The sequence below is a fragment of the Lissotriton helveticus genome, chromosome 11 (assembly GCF_964261635.1).
Source record: "Lissotriton helveticus chromosome 11, aLisHel1.1, whole genome shotgun sequence".
Lineage (NCBI taxonomy): Eukaryota > Metazoa > Chordata > Amphibia > Caudata > Salamandridae > Lissotriton > Lissotriton helveticus.
The window spans coordinates 1058185338-1058207781 of NC_136072.1; the positions used below are offsets into that span (position 1 = coordinate 1058185338).

Below are 22444 nucleotides of genomic sequence, written 5' to 3' on the forward strand. Positions count from 1 at the left end.
ACATGTGGCACTACTGCTGCGTGAGCACCAAGCGAATTTCACTAAATGGCAAACATAGGTTAGTGCACTTTAAATTCATTAATAGGGTGTACTATACCCCTGAACGCCTGCACAAATATGGCCTCTGGGAAGACGCAGAGTGCGAAAGGTGCCATGCACTAGCGGCTGATTTTCTACACCTGGCGTGGCTGTGCCCGAGAATACAGGCTTACTGGGAGGAGGTCTTCAGGGAACTGAGCAAGATAGTGCAAGTTGAGTTGGCCCCAGACCCCGCGCTAGCGCTTCTGGGTTATTCCAGAAAGTTGCCCAGGGCCGCGTGTAGGCTAGTAGACATGGGCATGCTTATAGCTAAAAGGGTGGTAGCCCTATGTTGGATGAGAGGACCAACGCCCACGGTTAAACGCTGGACACAAGACATGTTGTACTGCTGCACACAGTCTGAAAATTACAGTGAGTTGCTGCCTCCTCGGAGCCATCCGAAGAACTTCTGGGGACTGTTCCAAACACATATGGTAGGCAGGGGGGCAGGGGAGGAGGCGGAGGAATCGACTAGCAGTGGGGGGGAGGAAACACTACACGATGCAGGCTGAGGAAAATGTTGATTGCAATCTGAGGTACCTGTGGGGAATAACTTCTAGGAGAGGTCGATGGTGGGAGGAATCTGTATTCTGCTAGGGGTTTCATACCTCTTTATTTTGGGGTTATTGAAGGATGATCTCTTGGGGGGGGCATGTTCCACTTAGCTGATAAGACAGCGATGAGAGCATTGAACGCTGCCTGCCCACTGTTGGGTTGTTGGCTGAATGGCTGTGTAACGTTCAAAAAGCGGGCATGGTTCCAACAGCAATGAAGTGCTGCACTGTGTATATTTAATCGGGAGGGAATTTTTTTTAATGATTGTTGTGAATATCACTCTGTGGGACTGCCCCTGGGTTCTCAAAGAGGCTCACGGACACTGGGGTGCTTGGCAATGAGGGTTTTATTGTTTTACAAAGGCGTCTTTTCTGCACTGGTAGGCGGTAGAAGGGAAGGGGGTCGTTGTTCTCCTCAGCCGTGCTCCTCGCTGCACTCAGTCTCCGCTCCCGGTGTCTCCTGGGAGTCGTAGGCCGAACTCCCGCCGTGGTCCGCGTTGGTTCAGCAGGCCCCGAGAAAGAAAAGACACCTGCGTTAGGGCGCGACCCTCTTGAGGATAGTAAAGGAAGGGGTAGTGAGGAAGCACGCGTGCAAATTACGAAACAACCCTATCTCAGTGCCGGTGAGTGAGAGGGGGGGGGTATGTTCTTAAGATAGGGGTGCCGAGGGTGCCTCAAGGTGGCTTGCTCCACCTCCGTCCAGCCCAGCCCGTGAAGCGAGCCCGTACCTGTTCTAGCCACACTTCTCGGGAAGGGTGGCTGGGCGCTGCGCCGTCCCGTTGGCCTCCCGGCTTGTCGTTGGAGTCTCGGTCTCCGTCTCGTCCTCTTCCCGGGCTCTGCTCTCCTTCTCTGTAGGTCTCCGTCCTCCTCTCCGTACTCGGCTCTCCTCTTGCCTCCTCTTCCGTTCGGTCTTCCCGACCCTGCTCCGGCTTCCACCAGTCGTCCTCTCGACTCCGTCTCCAGTCCTCTGCTTCCTCTCCGTCCTCGCTCCGACTCTCTCCCTCTCTTCCTCCGGGTGTAAGACACACCTGTGCTGTGTTTGGGTTGGGAGTTATCGGCAGTGGGAGGGCGGTCTCCGATTCCAACTCCGCCCAATTAAAGAAACATGGGTCGGACTTCTGCATACCTGGGTCAAAGGCAGCGTCCGCTGGCGTCTTCCAGGCGTCTGTATGCTGTGTGTACAAAGGGGAGACATTAATAGGTAGGCCAGGAGGGCCCGAGTCCGGGTCCTCCATGTCACAGACTCGCAAAATTTAATAAAACATTTTTTATTTAAAAAGAAAGAAAAAAAAGATATGAAAGAGTGGGCAATAAAAAACAAAAAAAACAAAAAACAATAATGGAGCTCTTCCTCCTGAAATTTATTTCCCTGAAAATTGACAGTTGTTCACCGATAAGGAGATATTTTCTGCAGTATGTGAATTTATTGCAAAGCTGATGCTAGGTACACGACAGCAAGGGTATATGACTGTGAAATTGACTTGCCTCACTACAGACAACCAGTGGCGGTTCCTCCACTAAGGCGGAGGAGCGGTGCCCCATTGCTCGTTGAGCAGCACAAAATAAAAATAAAATGATAATAACAAGAAGTTATTATCAATTTATTTTTCTTAGCGGGACTCCAAATCCAGCCAGGTCGGGTGGGGCTGAGCTCCCCCATGTCAGAGGGAGCAGGAGTAGTTTACACTCCCTCCCTAAGTGCGCATGACGGCTTGTTCGGCCATCTAGGGCTATCCAAAAATTGATGCACACTTGGCATGTTCTCCCCAGGGTTGTGTTGCACAGCCCAGTGAAGAACCTGCCCAGCCTCCCAATTACTGCCTGACCAGCCGTTTTAACTGATCGGACCAATCATGATGCTGCTCCTGCAGCGTCGTGATTGGCTGGTAGAGTGTGGGAGACTGGGTGCTTACGGTGTTCTGAAGGACTACGGAAGATACGTGCAGCTGCTACGGCGGCAAAGAAGGGAAAGTCCATTTTTAATTTTTATATTATGCCTCCTGCCTCTCTATTAGGCCTGGGCGGTAAATTCTGTTCCGCTCACGTAATTTGCGTGATTTTGCGTTCCGCAGAGAACGCAAAATTGCCCAAAATTCTGCGTTCCACGGCTTTACGGAATTGTTTGCTTGTTCGCGTTCTCAAAATGCATGTTTGCGAGATATTTCTCCCCGATCATGCAAACAGCCATCGTGAACAGGAAAAAAGCATCGCGAACAAGCAATTGCGCGTGTTTGCAGAATTTCTGCATGTTCGCTGAGATTTTTTTACTGTTTCGCGGAACTTTGCGTAGCGCGACTACTCAAATTCCACCCTACTCCCTATCCCCATGTAGAGGCAGCTGCCACTGCAGACAGCAGTGAAGACAGACTACAATGACATTTTTCCTAGAATAAGACTAAGTCCTCATCTTTTTTCATTTATATTTATGTCGTCAGATTCTACTATTTTAGTAATTGCAAGAACTTTTACAGGCTTTCTGTTCATAAAAAAAACTGGGACTGAATCCCAGGTCTGGTGTGTTTTATTAAATAAATTGGGCTGTCATCAAATTATGTATTACTTGTTTTGGGTCCTGGGGCAGTCAGTCATGTCTGGGCTGTGCCTGTGGCAGATGCCATAGTTCGCCACTGGTGCCTCAGATACCGATACACTCACATTTGGGTAACACTCCCTGTGGACACTGGCCTCTCCAGGGCTATCGAGGATAAGCAGTCAAACACAGGAAGATAGCATGTATGTCCATTTCGTGTTGGGTGGAAGAGCTTCTGGGAGTGTGAGCTCAATCTGCTTTATCATGATATGTACTGCTTTATATTGCATATGATAGAGCGGCATGTTGCTTAACCCGTAGCCTTCTTTGTGCACCATTGTTTTACTTATGCCTGCTTTACACTGTCATTTTAGTACAAATATGTATGTCCCTTACCTGTGCTGAAAGATCTGTCTGTGATGCAGAAATGTGTATCCGATGTTGAAAAGCAAGCATGGACAAAACAGAACTGTAAAAGGGGGCCTGAGGGAGTGTGGAGGGACAGCATCATGTGTGTGTTCACCTTGGAACTCTTACTCACCAACCTACCAGGTTTGCGGCATGGCATTGCACATGTCAGAAGGGAGGTAATTGTAAGCATGTTCTAGTGATGGGTTTTTGTCTTGCCCCTGTGCCTGCGTAATTGCTGTGACAGTAGCTAAGACATCGATGAGAGACTTCATGTATGTATGTATGTATGTATTTTAATGCTTATTAAGCGCAGCTGTCACCCAGCGGGTATCCTGGCGCTGAGATCAGTTCCACCATCTGGTCAACGTTTATTCTGCCCTAGGGAAGAGATAAGTTTTAAGGTCCCTTTTAAATGAAATCAGATTTTGTCTGCTCCTCAGTGTTAAAGGTAGAGTGTTCCACATTGAGGCGGCCGTAAAACTAAAAGCGCGGCCGCCCATTCTCACTCTATTTATTCTTGGGATTTTCACTAAGAAAGCTGAGGCGGATCTCAGAGGTCTGGCAGCCTGATACCACGAAAAGAGATTTTGCAGTGGTATTGGTCCTTGACCATGCAGAGCTCCAAAAATCAGGCATGAGGCCTTATAGGAGATCCTCTGCTGGACCGGTAACCAATGTAAGATTGCCAGAGCTCCGGCAGAAGAGGCCGAGCGAGGCAAGGACAGGGCTAGTTTAGCCGCCATATTTTGAATCCTTTGTAATTTAAGGATCAAGTTCTTTGGGGCTCCTAGAAGTAGTGCGTTACAGTAGTCTAACCTACTGAGAATGGTACTACGCACTACTTCTACTCTAGCTTCCCGAGGGAGAAGCGGCAGTATCTTCCGTAGAGCACGGAGCAAACCCATACATGTCCCAACGGTCCTGTTCACCGAGGCGTCCAGTTGTAGGTTCGATTTAAACATGACTCCCAGATTGCGGGCCGAGTCTGCCGCCTCCACCGAGCCTGGAATGGAAGTAGGCCAAAAGTCTTCCGGCAATGGGCGAGGGAGTCGGTCTGAAGAGCAGTGCAGTATCTCCGTCTTTGCGCCATTGAATTGGAGTGAATTGGCTTGCAACCACTCTGCTGTGGCCGACATACACTGATGGAAAGTGTCCCTCGACACTGCCTCTGAACCCTCAAAAGAAAAAATCAATTGGGTGTCATCGGCATAATTGATGACTTGAATGCCGAAAGACCTTATTAGTTGTATCAGGGGCTGGAGGTACAAATTAAAAAGAATCGGACTTATCGCCGACCCCTGGGGGACACCCTGGTTCACCTGGCGTATGTCAGAGCAGAAAGGTGGTAGTGTTACTGCCTGTTGTCTCTTATCCAGATATGATGAAAACCAGGCTAGTGCCGAGCCCGTTATTCCCGCATTGCAGAGACGGCCCAGAAGGATCTCATGGTTCACCGTGTCGAACGCGGCCGACATGTCAAGCAGCACTAAAAATGCTGACTTGCCCCTGTCGACACGCGTTCGCAGATCATTCAACACGGTAACCAGAGCAGTCTCAGTACCATGGCCCGGTCTGAAGCCAAATTGAGCTACGTCCAGACTGGAGTTGGTTTCCAGGAAGTTAGCCAAGGCTCTCGTAACCCATTTTTCTAAGATCTTTATCGCGAATGGCAACAGCGAAATAGGCCTGTAATTGGCTGGACAGAGGGGGTCCAAAGTAGCCTTTTTTAGCAAAGGTGTAACAATTGCTAACTTCCAGCAGTCTGGTACAGATGCAGTAGCTAACGATTGGCAGCAGATTGAATGGAGCGGGGGAAACAGCTCGTCGTGAAAGGCCTTCCAGATCTTGTGCGGCATGGGATCAAGAGGAGAGCCAGATGATACACAGTTAGCCAGAGCACAGAACTCCTCCAATGAGGGTATAGGAAGGCTCGGCAGCTGACAGGCAAACTCCTTGTTCTTATCTGCCTCAAAAACCGGGTGGCCCGGGGACACAGAGGGATAGAACCCAGATGGCATAGGCTGCATAGAAACCTCAAAGCCCTTCAGAATGTTCCTAATTTTGTCATCAAAAGCTAGGGCTAGAGAATCACAAAGCTCCTGCGACACAGGTGGAGAAGGTATGGCGCATGTAGGGTTGGATAAGCTCTTTACCAATTTGAACAGGGTCTGCGATTTGTTAGATGCTTTTGCCAATGTCTCTTCCAGGAATTTGGCTTTGGCATTTCTTAGCTGGAGCTTGTATTCCAGTAGGATGCCTTTATAGGCAGCCCTGTCCTGCTCTGTATACCCTTTCCTCCATGTGCGTTCCGCTTGTTTGCAGCGTAGCTTCACCTGGCCGAGCTCCTCGGTGAACCAACCATTAGTCCCTCAGGGTCTATCCCTCAGTTTCCGTAAAGGTGCTACCTCGTCCAAAGTTGTCAAGATTTGCTGACAGAGGGCGTCATAGCTCTCACCTACGCTGTCCTTTAACTCAAATGTTCCGGACAGAAGCATAGGTTGCTTAGTCTCCTTTAACAAGCGAGTCCATGATCGGTTAAATTTGATACTCCCCGAGCTAAATGGTTTTGATAGGGCCGGCTGAGCTACAGTGAAGAGGATCAATGAATGGTCGGTCCAACATTGGGTTAAGATGTCCTTCACTATGATTAGTTCCTTATCCGCAAACACCAGGTCCAATATGTGCCCCTTCGCGTGAGTAGACAAGAGAACAAGTTGTTCAAGTTGAATGTTATCACACGCTTGGCAAAGTTCTCGGAAGGCTAAGTCATGAGGCCCAGAGGGCCAAAGATTAAAGTCGCCCAAGACTAGGAACCTGGAGTGGGAGTTTGAAAGATCATATATGAGATCGATCAAGGATTGAAGGGCCGCTGTAGTTGACGAAGGTGGTCTATAACACAGAAGGCCGGCCATCAGCGTACCACCTTGGGTCATGATAGAAAAGCCCATAAGCTCAAATCCTGGAATTTCCTTTATCACAAGCGGTAGGAGGGAGATTGAGTCTCTGAAAATACATCCGACTCCCCCTCCTCTCCCAGAGCCACGTGGGATATGCCTGATAAGGTATCCAGGTGGGCACGCCCAGCCGAGTTCTACCTCACAGTCTGGTGTGATCCAAGTCTCGGTCACAAACAGAATATCCAGGTGGGAGGATTCGATTACCAAGGCAATTTCCGCATAATGCTTAACAAGGGAGCGTACATTCAAAAGTCCACAAGAAAATACCTGAGGTTGTACTCCTCCCTTGTTCTCAAAAGGAAGTGCCTGTTGGTCTGTCGGGAAGACCGATGAGCCAGAGGTAGTCCTATGCACTGCGCCGAGCGCGTCCGGGACGCGAACGGGCGCAAACGGGCTTACCTCTGGCGCACCTCCGGCGCGTCTACGGCGCGACCGCTGCGCGCATCCGCTGCGCGCCTGTTTACACATACCTATTTATGGTATAACGCCGCCCGGGCTTCCGGCTACTAGAGCCTCTAGCCCCACCCAATATGGCGCCTGAAGTATCCCAAACGTTAGCCCCCACCTAAGATGGCGGACGGAGAACACCACCAGGAACCCTGGAGCCCTGTCTAAAACCCCGCTAAATGCGGGTGGAGGGGCCGATTATAGTGCAAGAAAGCCTTTCTCTGCCCCCGCGTTGCTGGCCAGGTAATTAACAACACAGCAGTAGCGCGATATCCATACAAAAATAGCGGCGCAATTAAAATCAGGATTTGGCAGGAGTATGCAAATGACAAATTTAAAAAGCAGCAGTAAATCAGTAATACGCGCGATGATGAAAAGATCTAAGGCACTTACCCGGGAGACGCTTAAATAAGCTCTCCAGTGCCCGGGCTTCCGGCTACTAGAGCCTCTAGCCCCACCCAATATGGCGCCTGAAGTATCCCAAACGTTAGCCCCCACCTAAGATGGCGGACGGAGAACACCACCAGGAACCCTGGAGCCCTGTCTAAAACCCCGCTAAATGCGGGTGGAGGGGCCGATTATAGTGCAAGAAAGCCTTTCTCTGCCCCCGCGTTGCTGGCTAGGTAATTAACAACACAGCAGTAGCGCGATATACATACAAAAATAGCGGCGCAATTAAAATCAGGATTTGGCAGGAGTATGCAAATGACAAATTTAAAAAGCAGCAGTAAATCAGTAATACGCGCGATGATGAAAAGATCACTCGCATGTGACTTTCCCGCTGTCTTTCCAGTGGTTGAAACTCAGAGTTTGCTTCCTCTGTACTTCAGAAAGTTTGTAAAGTCTTTCGGATCAAATATTTCCACTGTGCATCCTATTCACGCTCAAAGAAAGATGAGAATAGTTACTCAACTCTCAAGAATAAAGTAGCCAAAATATGTGCTGAGAATCAGTTAAAGTTCCCTGATGCCCTGTGTTTGGCACTCTGGCCAATCCAAGCCATTCAATCCCAGAAAACTAAATTTAAAATCGTCATGTGTAGACCAATGATGCTCCCCTCTTATCTGACAATTTCACCTGCTAATCTAAACTTGCAGCTGGATAATGTAGTTTTGGATTGCTGCAGGCAATTGATTTGCTGCGTTTGCAGTTTCCATTCTCAGGTCAGACCTGCCCTGCCTGATTGCCCAACAGAAGTCTGACAGCAGATGGGAAGGAGCATACTGCCTCTCATCCCAGCATATTTCACCCCATTGCATTCTAGAAAATTCAGTATGTTTACTTCAAAGTTGCTGTAGGTTTTCACCAAAGTTGGTGCAGGTAGTGCTGTTATCTCTAGACACGTGTTTCTTGGTTTAGCCCTTCATCAGTAGAGAGCAGAATTAGTGGAGAGCATAAACAAGTAATCTAGGGTTACTTGTCTGACTTAAAATGAGGTTGCTTGGTGTATAGTGAAGATTCATCATTGGAAGTCTGCTCTGCAGCTATGCCGGAAGTAGCCCCACCAGGTTCGACTCTTCACTAGCACTCACACACTCACAACCAGCAGACTGGACTAGGGAAACGCCCTCTACACCGGGATCAACAAGTCTCTACTCCGAAAACTCCAGACCATACAGAATACCTCAGTCAGACTCGTCCTCGGCATCCCTTGACACAAACACATCACCCGGCACCTGCTCAACCTCCAGTGGCTTCCCGTTGAGAAAAGAGTAATCTTCAAGATACCCATCCAAGCCTACAAATGCCTCCACAACACCGGACCCCAATATCTCAACAACAGAATCTCCTTCCACTTACCCAAGAGGAACCGCCAATCTGCCGACCTCGCATTCGCAGAATCCCCGTGCATCCACAGAGCAAGAACGGGTGGAAGAACCTTCTCTTACATCGCGGCCCTGACTTGGAACGAGCTGCCGATCCGTATCAGGCGTGCCCCCACCCTTCAGTGTCTTCAGGAAGACCCTCAAGACCTGGCTCTGCGACTGACCGGAGCTGCTTCACACCCCCTCCCCCAGCACCTTGAGACCCTCACGGGTGAGTAGCGCTCTTATAATCCCCCTTATTGATTGATTGACCAACACCCTGGTGAAATACTGAAGACTTCCTGCCTGAGTCCATTCAACCCACTGACTCACTGTATGTAGGAACCTGCACCTCCAGATGTCCACCAGTCCGCTTCTTCAGTGTATCCCTTCTACACACTTCCTTCTTCTAGTCCAGCTTGAGCACATTTATCTGCTATGATGCGAAAGAGAGTGGGAGCCCACCACCGACACCTGCCTGACCACAAAATGCTATCACTCCTCTTCCTCACTACCACTTCTGTCGAAGATGATCAACTGGCTACCAGATTCTTCTATGGGTTTTGCCTTCCATCTTTGCTGCAAGATTTGTTCTCTGATATCTGTATTGCACCTCATCAAGGAAGGAAGCTGCATATGTGTGGTGAAGAAATGTACAACATCTGGCTGCCCGATGATGAATGATAAAACTATCACCACTGTCATTGTCAACGACACTCTCCACAAGGTAAAAAACATCTACAGAGATAATACAACCTGCACACACATCCCTAAGTAAGGTTTCCCCTTTTCCACTAGCACATCTCCTTGATGATGAGGATTCGGACGTCAAAGGTCCTTTTGGGGCAACATATAGTCCATCTGAACTGCATGTAAAATATCAAGAAGATGATGACCAGTATTTTGAGGATCAATATTATCATTCCGGAGAACACCCTGACCAGTACAGAGACCGTATTTGGATTATGGTTGCCAATAGTTACAGGAAGATTCAGTACAAATGCCACTTGCTCTGGTGAATAATCTTCAAAGCATGCTGCAAAATTATTACAGAAGGTTTCCAGACCCTGTAACGGTTGCTTCTTCAGAACAACCAACAAGACCAATGCAATCGCCACAGGTTCAAACTCCTATTATGTGCACACTGTGTTCTCTTACTGCTCCTACAACTCAAATATGGACCAGTCTGACATTAGCAGATCCACCAACAGATGTTGCACCTTCCTCGTATGAGGATAGGGAAGAAGGAAAGACATTAGATCAGGTCCCAATGAACGGGATGACTACTTAATCCAGACACCATCTCTGCCAGTGCCACCACCAGTGGACTCTCCCCCAGACAACATTGGCACACACTTTAGAATTCAACAAGAAACCACCAAATAACCCTCCCCCGAAAGGGGCAACTCCTCGCCATCTGCGGGTGCTCTTGCAAGAAATATCAATCATCCTGCAAGAAAATCAACCATGCGCAACAAGGGTGTGATAGAAAAGGTACAGATTACCCAGAGAGGAATCGCGCTCTATTCTAATTTCTTTCTGATAAAGAAGAAGTCAGGAGAGTGGCACCCCATCTTAGATCTTTGAAAGCATATTTATGGAAGCAATCCTTTTGTTTGGCTACTCTTCAGAATATCCTACATCTTCTCAATCATGGAGATCACATGACAGCAGTAAATCTCCAAGATGCATACTTCCATATCCCCATTCATCCAATCATCGCAAATATTCAATATAGCCCGCCCACACTACCAATTCAAAGTTCTCCATTTCTGATTGAAATCGGCACGCTGTATCTTGAACTGAAATGACAGATTTATAAAGCACACAGTTATCCCAGGCATCAAGGCTCTAAAGAAAGGAGAGCCCTGAAATACCAGACCAAAGAAAAACTCCCATCCCTAGGAAAAATTACTGGCCATAAATTAAAGAATGAAAGGTAAGGTCTTCAATGCTTTAAGAAAACTATTGTGTTCCTGAAGATCACTAATGGCTTGTGGCAGATAATTCCAGTTTTGCTGCGGACGCAGAAAAAGCCCTGCTACTTGGTCTTCTTAAATTTGGGCACAGCTACCAAATTGTAGGTAGCTGCCTGAAGATGTCTAGTGGGGGTATAGCGCTGGAACATCTTTGTCACTCCTCTGGGACTGATTTTTTGCACCACTTCATGAACAATGCATAGAGCCTTAAAGGTAATGCATTTAGTCACCAGTAGCAAATGCAATTTGGAGATCTCTGCTGAGACTGATTGGTGTTTGGGAATTTCAGGTATCAGTCTCGTGGCTGCATTTTGTACAAATGCAGTTTAGAAGTTGCTGATTTATTGATCCTCAAATAGAGTGCATTGCAGTAGTCTAGTCTCGAAGAAACTAAGGCAAGAACTACCTGCTTGTTTGCTTCTGGTGGTATGGAAGACACTTTCCTAAAGGTCCAGATAATTCAAAAACAAGTGGCTACCATACAAAATGCCTTCACAAAATGCCTGGCTCTAGTGACACCTCACTTGAGGCAAAAAGGTGTGCAGGTATTCCCATAACTCAACGATTGGTTGAGAAAGGCAGACACATCTCGGCAGGCAACAAAGGCTATAGCAACCTGCCTTACACTCTTTAACAACCTGGGTCTCATGGTCAACAAGCAAAAGTCCTCCCTCAAACCTTCAACAACTTACATTTTCTTGGGAGCGGTTCTGGACACGCTCAAGATATGGCATTTCCCTCAAAAGAGAGACTAACCTTACTCAAAAGAAAGACCGTTTCAGTTCACCTATACAAGTAACTTCTCGGAATGATATCCTCTTGTATTCCACTAATTTCAAACTGTCGCCTTCAGATGCAAAATTTGCAAGAGGAGCTAGACAGCCAATGGCTATAAGTTCAAGCGTATTTCGACGATGCAGTCCAGATCACTCTGACCATGATAACATCCATACAGTGGTGGATATAGAATGCAAACCTATCCAACAGATTAAGATTCCTTCCTCATATTCCCAAATTTGGAATCATCACAGATGCATTCCTAGAGGGATGGGGCGCTTACCTACAGGATTTAACCATCCGCAGGAAGTGGAACCAACTCCAGAAGACAATGCACTTAAAAGTGGTGGAGCTCCAAGCTATAGCATTGGCTTTACAATCGTTTCTGCCCAAGCAATGGGGTCATCAGCACTAATTCATACGGACACCACCACCAGCATGCATTATATAAACAAGCAGAGGGTTACAAGGTCATCAGCCCTATTGCAACAAGCACAGGAAATTTGGGAATGGACTGTGCAACATCAAATAACACTCAAAGCAAACACGTTGAGTGGAACAAATACCAGCTGTCACAAATGGGATTTCAACCAACAGATTCAGAACAACATTTCTGATCGTTGGGGCAAACCATACCTATATCTGTTTGTGAGAGGGAAAAATAGTAAATGTCGGTTCTACGCAAGCTAGCACCTACAGCAGTGATTGTGGGGGAATGAGGTTTAAATCAGATGGTCAGGGATCTTTGCGTACTGTTTTCCACCAATCCTGTTGATCCCAAAGTTCCTCAGAAAATTGAAGAGGGAACCTTGTCAAATAATTCTGATTGCCCCCAGATGCCTCTGACAATTCTGGTTCACAGAGCTACTGCTACTCTCAGAACAGACACACATTTAATTGGAGCCAATTTTAATGTTGCTGATGAAGAACCACTAGCAGGTACTTTATCTGAACCCAACATCCTTACACTTGTTGGCCTGGCTCCTGAATTCAATGAGTTTGCAACCTTGAATATTCCTAAAGATTGAAGAGAGGTACTCGCTATGGCCAGAGCTGATGCTACCAATAAATCATAGAAGCTTAAATGTAAACATTTCAGTTTGTGGTGTCAGGGGGCAAATGTAAATCTCATTTCAGCATCACTGGAGCAACTTCTCCTGTATCTGCTCCTGTTAGCAAAATCAGGCTTGGCTCACACTTCTATTAGAACACACCTGGCAGCAATCTCAAAATTTAGAAGATTGGATAAATCACCTTCTCCATGGGCTAGCAGAGTGATCAAGCAGTTTCTCAAAGACCTTTTCTTTTCAGAGTGATTCCTTCTGTAAAGATACCTCCTCCATCTGGGCACCTTAATATAGTGCTGGGGTGCAACTAATGAAAACCTCATTTGAACCTATTCACAAAGCAGATGTAAAATTGTTTACTCTGAAAACGGCGCTCTTATTAGCGCTCACATCAGCAAGGAGGGTTACTGATATTCAAGCATTCACAATTAAAGAACTGTTCGTGCATTGCAGACAGAACAGTGTGGTGCTAAGAACTAAACCTAAGTTTATACCAAAGGTTACTTCAGATTTTCATTTACATGAGCCCATCCTATTAAGAACCTTCTTTACTAATCTCCAAAGTATGTCTGAAAAATCCTTATGTACTTTGGACGCTAAAAGAGGTCTCAAGTTTTTTACACAGTACACAACAATTTAGGAATTCGGACCAACTAATTGCCACTTATGAAAACCTTTGTAAGGGCTTCCCAGTTTCCAAACAGAGTATAGCCAGATGGATTGCAGTAGATATCCAATTCTATTACAAACAAGCTGGAAAGCTGTTGAAGAATAAAGTCAAAGTTTATTCTACCAGGGCTGTTTCTACTACTACTACAGCTCTCTTCGTTGGTGTGCCTATTTAACACACATGTCGAGCAGCGACATGGAGCAGAAGGCACACCTTCACACAGCACTACTGTCTGGATTCCTCTGAAAAGAGTGATGCGACTGTGGGACAACCAATGTTGCGCCATCTATTTTAATAAGGTGAGCCAGGTCAAAATGTACTTCCCACGTCCGCTATTCTGTGATTCTATTATTGATTATGGGTGTTTTAACGGCTAACTATTCCATTTCAAGCATGTGAATCTATTAAAGATCCAATACTGGAGACGAAAATAAGTTACTTACCTGTAACTGTAGTTCTCCAGTATTAGTATCTTTCATATACTTACTTGTGATCCACCCTCCTCCACATAGAGGGTCCCAATATTATTTGGGCATTTCTTATCCCATTTGTGCTAGAAAATCTGAGGGTGTGAAGCCTCTATAGAGAGTGTTCTACAGGGCGCTGTCGTCCAATAGGCTGAACATTGGCTCTCAATTAATGCTGTGGATAAGTTATTGAAGTGAATGTTTTTTAGCATTAAGTGCCATGATATCATTGAATAATGCTTTCTATGGTACTGTGGGGTTCCTACTTCGATAACAGGGAACGATTCAAGCATGTGAATCTATGAAAGATATGAATAATGGAGAACTACTGTTACAGGTAAGTAACTTATTTGTATCCTGCCAAAATGGTCCCTGCTATTTGTCGCACCCCAAACACGTTTCTGCTTTGTAAAAGACTGCCCTGGTTCTAAAACCAGTAACTGTTTTGCCATTCTCTTCCCCCTGTATGAGGTAGGAAAGGCAAAAGTAAAATAATTGCTCAAGTGTCTTACGAAGTCGACAGTTCATCAGTAGTAGCATTAGAAACTGTATCAGATTAATTACATGTTTAACAAACTGTTGTTTTACTAAACAGAATGAGTCTCACATAGTTCTGGCTGACAATGGTGGTGTATGTGCTATAGTAGGATCTGAATGTTGTACTTACATACCCAACTCCTCACTCAACATACAAATAGACCCCATTGGGGATCCTGTTAAAGAGTTGAACAAAGCACACAACTGTGACAAGTCGATGGATTTACCTGAGAGGTTCCTGCATCCAGGTTCATCGCACAATCTCCGATGACCTAGAAAACAAAACAGAGATGTAAAAAGAGAAGAGGGACTGCAAGAAGAAAGAAGTAGTAGAAATAGGGAAAGGACTTCAGTTTCTTCACCTTCAATATAAAACTGTAAGAAGAAGCACTGGAAGAAGAAGAACTTTCAAGACTCCAGGAACGATGGAACAAGGAGAAGGTACTCGAGGCAAGAGTTGGCCAGATGAGGTACGCTGAAGGAAAGCCGCCTTTTTCCCTGACCGTAAAATACCAGGAAGAGACATGTTTGTGACAAGGTGATGAAACGACAGAAGGGATTACTGCTGTCAGCCACAGTGTCTCCCATTGACTGTATGGTTGCCTGGAGGAGAGTGGCTAAGTCAAATTGGTGGCTGCTTTCTAAATTGGGACAGCTGGAGGGAAGCCCGTAACCAGAGAAGCACCAGGAAATAGTTTCTAATGGCCAAATGCGACTTTTAGGAATCCCCATTTTTGACTCGAGCTCTGATCTATTGCATTGAATCACTTTTTTGGTCCTATGTTGTATTTTTCTTCTAGTGGGTTGTCCCGCTTAAACCACTCTCAGACACCAAGCTCATTAAGATTAAGAAGACTTACAAGTTGGAGGAAGGCAGAGTAAAAAAAAATATTATATATATAGACGCACAAAGCTTTGGTCAATTAGAAAGACAGCGGGTACTCCAGGTAGCGAGATTTAGTTATTTTATTTTTCAAGTTAGACGCACTGACGAGTTTTGTCAAAAAGCCTTTTTCTTTCCCCTCATAAGCCCACAGGCTTAGGAAACTAAGGCTCACAGGAAAGAAACAAACATAGGTAGAAACGTTTATTTTTCTTTTCTAAGAGAAGAGTGAAGGTGAGCCAGGAGTTAAAAGGAAGACATTTATATTTAAACCAAATTATCACCTGGGCACACCTTTTGTTTTAATCTGAGGAGGTTCTGGTCTGAAGCAGTCCAAATCTGTCAAGACAAGAGAAAAAAAGATCAATACCATTATCTAAGACAAACTCAGACTTGCATCCTATCCTTCCAGATAATACAGGTAATTTGAGAACCAAAAAAAAAGAAGAATCCGCCCCACCCCAATCCAGTCCACACCAATCCAGTCCACCCCAAACCAATCCATTCCACTCCAATCTAATCCAGCCCACCTCAATCCAATCCAAATCCACTCCACACTACTCCACCTCACTCCAATCCACCCTACACCAATACAATCCACCCTAATCCATTCCCCTCCGATCCACTCCACCTGACCCCATTTCAATCCACTCCACCCCAGTCCAATCCACATCACCCCAATCCACCCCACCTCAATCAAATCCTGCCCACCTCAATCCACCCCACCCTAATCCACCCCACCCAATTCAATCCACTCCAATCTAAATCCACCCCACCTCAATCCAACCCAAATCCGTCCTACTCCAATCCACCCCACCCCAATACAGCCAAATCCAAGGCAGCCAATCCAATCTACCCCACCCTAATCCAACCTACTTAAGTCCACCCTAATCCACCCTACCCCAGTCCAATCCACCTCACCCAATCAATCCAAAGCAACCCCAATCCACTGCACCCCACCCAATCTACTCCATCCAATCCATCCCACACATCCCATCCATTCCATCTCATACAATCTATTCCACTCCAATCCACCCCATGTAAATCCAATTCACCCCATACCAATCCAATTTAATACCACGCCAATCCATCCCACACCATTTCAATCCATGCCCTCCAGTTCATCACACTCCAATCCACTGCAGTCCAATCCACTCTACTCCAATCCACCCCACTCTACCCCAATACAATCCACCCCAGTTGAGTCCACCCAACTGAATCCAATCCATTCAGCCCACCACACTCCAATCCAACCCAACCCACTCCAATCCACCCTAATCCATCTCACTCCAGTCTAGTCCACCCCACCCCACCCCAAACTAACATAATCCACCTCACTCCATTCCACCCCAATCCACTCCCACCTATGTTCGCTCCAAGGTGTGTGCCTGTGCTCACGCGCACACATCCTTCACCAAGCACTCAGAATTAATCTGAAAGCACGCAGACAGCTTGAGAAATTAGGAAGGAGATAGCCTGCTTATTGTTAGCAGATCATCTTTTTGAAAGATGATCAGTGTGAAAGGCTGTGTCTTTTGAGCTAAAAATTATGAAACCACCCCTCTGGGAAGGGGATTGGAGTTGTCGGACACCTGTGGTCGGCGAAAGCTACACAATAATAGCCACCTTTCAGGGGGAAATGGGGACCCAGGGGGATTCCGGTGTCAACCGGTGTCCCCCTGGGGTTTGTTCGCGCGATGGAACAATCCACGCGCTGGGATTGGTCGCTTTGATCTAGGGCTCGCGGGCAGGAGGCAGTTGGCGCGGCGTTAGCTGGAGGCGGGAATGGGCGCTGTGGAGGGCTTGTGCGACGTTGTTTGTCAGTGAGGCGGCCCTCGCGCTCTTTGTTTTCCTGCCTGGCTTAGAGGCGCTAGTTCAGCGGCGGCGTTGGTGGTGCTGCAGCGATAATGCAGGCGCCCCGAGTTTCGGCAGAGGAGCAAGACGGTATGAAAGGGCCTGAGGTGTCTGACTTGGGCATAATAAAGGTGCAGAGGCCGACGAGGACGGCGGCGGAAGGGGTCATGGACGCAGTAGCGGCATGCAGGTCTGTTCGGGGTCGACTGGCAAGCTCTTCAGTGCCTTCAAATACAGGCAAGTCTGTTGTGCGCAGGGGAAGGGCAACAAGGAGGAGCGCATCTGGTAGACTGCTGTCCAGGAGCTGCCCCACTTCGTCTGCTGATGCTAGGAGGCGGTCGGGGGTGTCAACAGCTTTGCGTGAAGGTCGGTCCATGAGGCTGGCCGGGCGTCGGGGGCTGTTCAAGGCAATACGAGGGTCTCTGCTGACCTGCGCAGTGTGAGGGTGCGTGACAGACCTTTTGTCTTTCAGAAAGATGGTCGTCCCCTTAAGCAGAGTCAGTCATTGTGGGGTCTTGGTGACTTATGGCCACAAGGGTTGGCAAAAGGCGCTATGCCCTTGGTGGATATAGCCCCAGCCATGCCGGCAGTAAGGGTTTCAACTCCCCTCGTAGATTATGCTGTGGATAGTGAGGAGGAGGAGGAGCTGGAGGAGGTAGCCATTGATGGAAGAGAGCAGTCCGCACTTGGGGACTTCTTTGAGGAGGAATGCGAGGATAGCCATTTGGTGGAGGTACCTACAGTGGTTTATTATACTCAGAGAGCTCCACCAAAGGCTGGCAGACTGGCAAAGCGTACGCCAATGCGGCAATCTGCGCTGGGCGACTTCTTTGACTCGGACAAGGGCATGGATTCGTCGTTGTGTAAGGCAGCGGATGATTGGTTTGGGGTGGACTTGGTACCGGATTCGGAGGAACATTTGCATGTGCCAACAGATGTAGTGCCTGTTTTTCCTGTGTCTCGCCCATCTTTTTCTCATCCACAGGTCCCATTTGAATCGGACTTGGGTCCACAGAATGGTCAGTGGGTATGGGTGGAGCACTCTGCCCCTGCGGTGCTCGAGGCTGGTATTCACGAACAGGTTTCTTCTTCTTCTTCTGGTAAGTTCAAGGTTTCTGTCACGCGCAGATGGAGGCTGGCACGGCCTTCACGAGTCGCGGCAGCATCTGGAGTCTCCGGGGTATTGCAGACGGACCAGGTGTTTGTTTCTGGTAGGCTCTCTTTACCGGCGGATCAGGAGCGGATTTGGGTAATACGGCCGGGTTAACAGAACGTTTGCCTGTGTCCAATTTTATTTTATTTTAATTTATTTGTTAAACTTATAAGGCGCACAGCTACCCAACAAGGGTTTCCCGGCGCCACGGAAGACTTATGATGGGGTAATTGGGGATGGCGTGAGGCCAGGTACCAGCAAAGACAATTTTGATCTCATTGTGACAAAGGATAATCAAGAATTTGCTTTTGACAATGCTGATGGGTATAGAGTCAAAATATCGAGTTTTTAATATCGATTAGACATAATATCGAGTAAAAAATATATAATGGACATAATATCGACTAGACATAATATAGACTACCAAAATATCGACTAGAAAATTGTAATATCGAATAAAATGGACATAATATCGAATCAAAAATATAGAATGGACATAATATCGACTAGACATAATATAGACAACAAAAATATCGAAATTTAGGTAATTACATATTAATTTGTATTTTTGTGTAATATAAATCTGTAGCGGGTTGTGGGTTTATAGGAGAATAGGGTGGGAAGTAATTTAATTATAATTAATTAAATATGTTAATTTTTTTATTTTATTTATTTAGAATTAATTGTTAATTAATTATTAATTGGTAATTAATTAAAATATAATTGGTGATTAATTTTAATTGATTAATTGATAATTATTTTAATTTTAGTAATTTATTTTCTGTAGCGGGTTGTGGGTTTATAGGGGAATAGGGTGGGAAGTAATTTAATTATAATTAATTAAATATGTTAATTTTTATTTTTGTGTAATATAAATCTGTAGCGGGTTGTGGGTTTATAGGGAAATAGGGTGGGAAGTAATGTAATTATAATTAATTAAATATGTAAATTTTTTTTATTTTTAGAATTAATTGTTAATTAATTATTAATTGGCAATTAATTAAAATATAATTGGTAATTAATTTTAATTGAGTAATTGATAATTATTTTAATTTTAGTAATTTGTTTTCTGTAACGGTTGTGGGTTTATAGGGGAATAGGGTGGGAAGTAATTTAATTATAATTAATTAAATATGTTAATTTATGTTTTGTTATTTATTTAGAATTCATTGTTAATTAATTATTAATTGGTAATTAATTAAAATATAATTGGTAATTAATTTTAATTGATTAATTGATAATTATTTTAATTTTAGTAATTTATTTTCTGTAACGGGTTGCGGGTTTATAGGGGAATAGGGTGGGAAGAAATGTAATTATAATTAATTAAATATGTTAATTAATTTTTATTTTTGTGTAATATAAATCTGTAGCGGGTTGTGGGTTTATAGGGGAATAGGGTGGGAAGTAATTTAATTATAATTAATTAAATATGTTAATTTATTTTTTGTTATTTATTTAGAATTAATTGTTAATTAATTATTAATTGGTAATTAATTAAAATATAATTGGTAATTAATTGTAATTGATTAATTGATAATTATTTTAATTTTAGTAATTTATTTTCTGTAGCGGGTTGTGGGTTTATAGGGGAATAGGGTTTAATATAATTGTTAAATAATTTTTAATTGATAAATAATTAATTCTTAATTGATAAATATTTTTTATAAATTTTTAATTAATAATTATGTGAATAATAATTTTTTATTTGTAGTAGCGGGTTGTGGGTTTATAGGGGAATAGGGTGGGAAGTAATTTAATATAATTAAATAAACATGATAATTAATTAATTGGTATTTATTGTAAATAAATTGTTAATTAACGTTTAATTGGTAATTAATTAATTCTTCATTGGTAATTAAAATGTATTAATTGATTAATTTATAATTATGTGACTTAGATTAATTTCTTTTCACTAGAGTAGGGATATTAAAATTTACCCCTATGCTATCCAACGCTTTCCTTACTGTTGCACTCTCTGGAGTGGGAATAGTAATTTTTACCCCTACGCTATCCAACGTCTTCCCTACTGTTGCACTCTCTGGAGTGGGAAAAGTTATTTTTTTCCTTACGCTATCCAACGCTTTCCCTACTGTTGCACTCTCTGGAGTGGGAATAGTAATTTTTACCCCTACGCTATCCAACGCTTTCCCTACTGTTGCACTCGCTGGAGTGGGAATAGTAATTTTTATCCTTACGCTATCCAACGCTTTCCCTACTGTTGCACTCTCTGGAGTGGGAATAGTCATTTTTATCCTTACGCTATCCAACGCGTTCCCTACTGTTGCACTCTCTGGAGTGTGAATAGTAATATTTACCCCTACGCTATCCAACGCTTTCCCTACTGTTGCACTCGTTGGAGTTGGAATAGTTATTTTTACCCCTACGCCATCCAACGTTTTCTCTACTGTTGTACTCTCTGGAGTGGGAATAGTAATTTTTACCCCTATGCTATCCAACGCTTTCCCTACTGTTGCACACGCTGGAGTGTGAATAGTAATTTTTACCCCTACACTATCCAACGCTTTCCCTACTGTTGCACTCGCTGGAGTTGGAATAGTAATTTTTACCCCTACGCTATCCAATGTCTTCCCTACTGTTGCACTCTCTGGAGTGTGAATAGTAATATTTACCCCTACGCTATCCAACGCTTTCCCTACTGTTGCACTCGTTGGAGTTGGAATAGTTATTTTTACCCCTACGCCATCCAACGCTTTCTCTACTGTTGTACTCTCTGGAGTGGGAATAGTAATTTTTACCCCTATGCTATCCAACGCTTTCCCTATTGTTGCACACGCTGGAGTGTGAATAGTAATTTTTACCCCTACACTATCCAACGCTTTCCCTACTGTTGCACTCGCTGGAGTTGGAATAGTAATTTTTACCCCTACGCTATCCAATGTCTTCCCTACTGTTGCACTGTCTGGAGTGGGAATAGTAATTTTTACCACTACGCTATCCAACGCTTTCCCTACTATTGCACTCTCTGGAGTGGGAATAGTAATTTTTACCCTAACGCTATCCAATGATTTCCCTAATGTTGCACTCTCTGGAGTGGGAATAGTAATTTTTACCCCTACTCTATCCAACGTTTTCCCTACTGTTGCACTCGCTGGAGTTGGAATAGTAATTTTTACCCCTACGCTATCCAACGCTTTCCCTACAGTTGCACTCTTTGGAGTGGGAATAGTAAGTTTTACTCCTACGCTATCCAACGCTTTCCCTACTGTTGCACTCGCTGGAGTTGGAATAGTAATTTTTACCCCTACGCCATCCAACGCTTTCCCTACTGTTGCACTCTCTGGAGTGGGAATAGTAATTTTTACCCCTACGCTATCCAATGCTTTCCCTATTGTTGCACTCTCTGGAGTGGGAATAGTAATATTTACCCCTACACTATCCAACGCTTTCTCTTCTGTTGCACTCTCTGGAGTGGGAATAGTAATTTTTACCCCTACGCTATCCAACGCTTTCCCTACTGTTGCACTTACTGGAGTGGGAATAGTAATTTTTATCCTTACGCTATCCAACGCTTTCCCTACTGTTGCACTCTCTGGAGTGGGAATAGTAATTTTTATCCTTACGCTATCCAACGCTTTCCCTACTGTTGCACTCTCTGGAGTGTGAATAGTAATATTTACCCCTATGCTATCCAACGCTTTCCCTACTGTTGCACTCGTTGGAGTTGGAATAGTTATTTTTACCCCTACGCCATCCAACGCTTTCTCTACTGTTGTATTCTCTGGAGTGGGAATAGTAATTTTTACCCCTATGCTATCCAACGCTTTCCCTACTGTTGCACACGCTGGAGTGTGAATAGTAATTTTTACCCCTACACTATCCAACGCTTTCCCTACTGTTGCACTCGCTGGAGTTGGAATAGTAATTTTTACCCCTACGCTATCCAATGTCTTCCCTACTGTTGCACTCTCTGGAGTGTGAATAGTAATATTTACCCCTACGCTATCCAACGCTTTCCCTACTGTTGCACTCGTTGGAGTTGGAATAGTTATTTGTACCCCTACGCCATCCAACGCTTTCTCTACTGTTGTACTCTCTGGAGTGGGAATAGTAATTTTTACCCCTATGCTATCCAACGCTTTCCCTATTGTTGCACACGCTGGAGTGTGAATAGTAATTTTTACCCCTACACTATCCAACGCTTTCCCTACTGTTGCACTCGCTGGAGTTGGAATAGTAATTTTTACCCCTACGCTATCCAATGTCTTCCCTACTGTTGCACTGTCTGGAGTGGGAATAGTAATTTTTACCACT

At 44.9% G+C, this 22444-nt stretch overlaps 1 protein-coding gene across 1 annotated transcript in view; it reads right to left on the reverse strand.

Moving 5' to 3' along the window:
* The window catches only part of LOC144791473 (hydroxycarboxylic acid receptor 2-like), a 115960-nt gene that overhangs the window by 46563 nt on the left and 46953 nt on the right, over positions 1–22444 (reverse strand). Inside the window, exons 2-3 of the mRNA XM_078666146.1 lie at positions 15457–15501; positions 14507–14551 (exon numbers count right to left, since the gene is read on the reverse strand). The gene's annotated coding sequence lies outside the window, so the exon portion shown is untranslated. The remainder of the gene's footprint in view (positions 1–14506; positions 14552–15456; positions 15502–22444) is intronic.